This window comes from Gracilinanus agilis, chromosome 3 (genome assembly GCF_016433145.1).
Source record: "Gracilinanus agilis isolate LMUSP501 chromosome 3, AgileGrace, whole genome shotgun sequence".
Classification (NCBI taxonomy): Eukaryota; Metazoa; Chordata; class Mammalia; order Didelphimorphia; family Didelphidae; genus Gracilinanus; species Gracilinanus agilis.
The window spans coordinates 44,699,577-44,703,314 of NC_058132.1; positions in this window are offsets into that span (position 1 = coordinate 44,699,577).

Here is a 3,738-nt window from a genome sequence, read left to right on the forward strand (position 1 = left end):
CCGCCGCCGCCGCCGCCGCCGTCGCCGTGACGATGAGCCCCCGCACGCGCGCGCACGCTCGTCCCCGCGCTCCCTCCCTGCCGCCTTCCCTCCGCCCGAGCGGCTGCACTAAGATGGCGGCGCTCCGCCCCCATACCCCCAACCGCAGCCCGGGCTCCCCCAAGGGGGGCGGGGCGACGGGCACAGAGGGGAGGGGAGAGGCGGCGCGCTCACGATCGACCGGCCCAGGAGCGAGGGCGAGCACCAGCGCGCGTGCTCGACGGAACCCTGCCTCAGCCTGTGGACGCGAGAAAGGATGGATGGATGGGGCGACCAGGTCTTCATCATCAGAGCAGATGAAACCGCTATTTCCATCCCTACTGTCTCCAGGGATAACACTCCTAGAGGAGATCTCCAGGGGTACCACTCCTAGAGGAGATCCTCTTTCTGCAGCTGGTGCCCAGTGATGTTCATGGAGGGGAAAAGGAGGGCATCAAGCCACTCCGGCCGTCCGTCCAGAGCCTTGAGTTTATGCTCAGCCTAGAACTTCACTTCGTTATACGTCTTCCCTGGGGGTCTAGACCTGCAGCACTCCCTCCAATTCCAGCCGGAGAGGCCCCCCTCCCCCACCAAGTCACTAAAAAGTGTAACGTTCAACATGCACAGGTTTTCTCCGATCTCTATCCTGAAACTCATGGCCAGGGGGTTCAGACAATGCCTATAACGAAGCCTAGAGGGAAAATCTATATAGATTCTAGGCTTTTCAGGCATTTTGTTTCCTTCCCCCCCAGCCCCCAATGATTTGGGATTGTAATGGATGCCAGTGGTAGGATTCTGGAGGACATAGGTTCAATTTCTGAACTACACCTACTACTGCTATGTGATCCTGGGCAAGTAACAACCTCCTTGAATCTCAGTTTCCTATCTGTAAAATAGATAGGATAGATTAGATAGGTTGGGGTTGGATCAAATGGTCTATGATAATTCCTAGATCAAAGATCCTATAACTCCATCCTTACTAGTTTTATATCCATCCCTTCCCTTCCTCCCACTCTGGTGGTCCTTTCCATTCTGTCTTCCCATATCTTTGGACTCTCCTATTCAGAATACCTAGATTGTGAACTTTTAAAAAATATATATAACTCTTACCTTCTATTTTAGAATTTATACCAAGTATTGGTTCCAAAGCAGAAGAGAGGTAAGGACTAGACCATTGGGGTTAAATGATTTGCCTAGGGTCACACTGTTAGGAAGTATCTGTAGCCAGATTAGATTATAAACTCTTAAAGGATAAAGATTTTATCTATTTTTCCTTCATGGTATCTCTTACAGCCAGTAGCATAGAGAAGAAGGGAAACCATAGTAAATGAGCAATAATTGCTTATTGGTAGGTTGAACAAATGAATTACTAGACCATATATTTTTTCTGCTGATTTTCAGGAAAAATAAACGAAGGAATTCCTTTGGAGCTCCAAGGTGGGGGAAATAAACATGACTTAACAATTCAGTGAAAATAGAGGTGTGACAATAACTACAATCATTTAAATGATAACAACAAAAAATGATAGCAAAAAAGAAACTGAATGCTGAGTAATTATAATGACAAAGCTAGGTCCTAAAGAAGAGATAAAAGAAAAAAATAAACCTTTTTAGGGAGTGGGGATTACATATATAGTCAGACATGGTTGATGGTTCTGCTAAACTGCTTTTTTAGTCTCTTTTTAAAATTCTTTCTTATAATAGATGGCTCTCTGGGTAGGGCATGGTATTTTAGGAAATGAAGGTGATGGACAAACAAAAGCTATCAATAAAAAAACTTTTTTAAGAGAAGAAAAGCGTGAGCCCAGTTAGTTCAAAGGGCAAACCCAAAACTTTAGTGGATCTGACAGCTGCCATCTCCTTAGATCACCCCCTCATTTTCCATTTTTAAAAAGAAAGACCAAAATGGGGGAGGGTGGGTGAGGAAGATTCTTAGGAAAGGTGGGGCAGATGGCAAGTGAGCTCAGGAAAACTTGCACATGCTGAGATTTTGCCCACATGAGGATTAGTCAGTCTGGAAAGGAGATCAGCTTGAAGATCCCCCACCCCCCCAAAAAAGGAGCAGTGAAATCTAATTTTCCAGTTTGTCTAACAAGGGCCATTACATGAAACTTTTCAAAGAGCTCTTCTCATGATTGATCAGTTTGTATACAAAACTTCCCCCGAGACTGACCAATACTAGGCACCAAAGTGGAAGATGGACCATGTTTGTGGTGACCCAGCTCTTCCGTGAAGGGATAGGGAATAGAATTTGGAAAGATAGCTTGGAGCCAGACTGTGAAAGGATTTAAATGTCAAACAGGAATTTGGCATGGCCAATCAATTTGATTGCCCAAGGCCTTTCTTATAGTTGGGGAGGGTATTTTCTGCTTATGTTTAGATAATGAGGTGGGGGGAAGGGAAGAGAGGGAAAGGAGGAGTCCAAGGAAAGCCAGTATCTCTGTCAACTGGTACAAACACACTCAAGACATTTGTATGTCTGGGTTGTCCTCTTCAAAACTCTACACATACACATCAACCTATCCATGGCTGTCCATAAGAAGCTTGGAGCCTTCATGATAACACATACAACTTGACATATCTAAAAATAAATGCTTGTATTTCATGGACAGCAGAAAGGAATTAAAGAGAACATGCATTTATCAAAAGTCATATTTTAAAGTATCATCACACCCTCCCACATGTTTCATTCCAGGCTTGCTGCCTACTCCTAGTTCTGGCTCTGAATCACACCCAATCTCTCCCCCTAAAGCAGGGATCTCCCCTCCTTCCTTCCTTCCTCAGGAAAGTTCACAGCATTTAGAACTGCCAAGGACCTTTGAGTTCATTTATTGGAATGCTCTCATTTCCTTTTTTTTTTTTTAACCCTTACCGTCTGTCTTAATATCAATTCTAAGATGGAAGAGGGGCAAAGGCTAGCCAATGGGTTAAGTGATTTGTCCAGGGTCACACAGCTTGGAAGTGTCTTAAGATCAGATTTGAACCTATGTCCTCTTGACTCCAGGCCTGGCTCTCTATCCACTATGCTATCTAGCTGCTCCCTCTCCTATTTATTCTTGTGGAAACTGAGGCATACAGAAAGGAAGCCACATGCCCATAACTTTGAAGCTGGCTTTAAGCGCCACCACTCTAGCTTCAGTTTGCTTAGTAAATACCATTTCTAAGAACTAATTCAGTCTGTTTGATCATCAGGGAAAGTACACTAGTGGGGGCTTGTAACTGACAGACCTAGAAATCCCAGCAATTTCAGCCACTTTGGGAATAGTAGTAATTGTCCTCTGGGGACCTGGCCTGCCAATTTGAGTAGAGAGTTGGGAAAGAGTCTTTATGCTAGGCACTGGGGGTACAAATACAATGAATGAAATACAAATACAAGACATTTACGTTCTAACTAGGATTTAGGGATCATGCAATCCAACCCACTCGAGAAAGGCTGAATAAGAAGAATCCCCCACTTCTGGGTTCAAATCCTGTCTTGTTATTTGCTACCTGTGGGACCTTGGGCAAGTCACTTAACCACTCTGGGCCTCACTTTCCTCAGGTTTAAACTCAAGAGGTTAGATTGTATGGCCTTTGAGGGTCCTTCTGGTTTCAGATCTACGATATTATTAAAGTATCAACTTGGGAGCTCAAAAGTCATAAGTTCCATTCTGTTCATTGGCTCTCAATAAGATAAAGACTCCTGCTTCCTCCATCATTTATAAAGTGACTCAGCTTGAT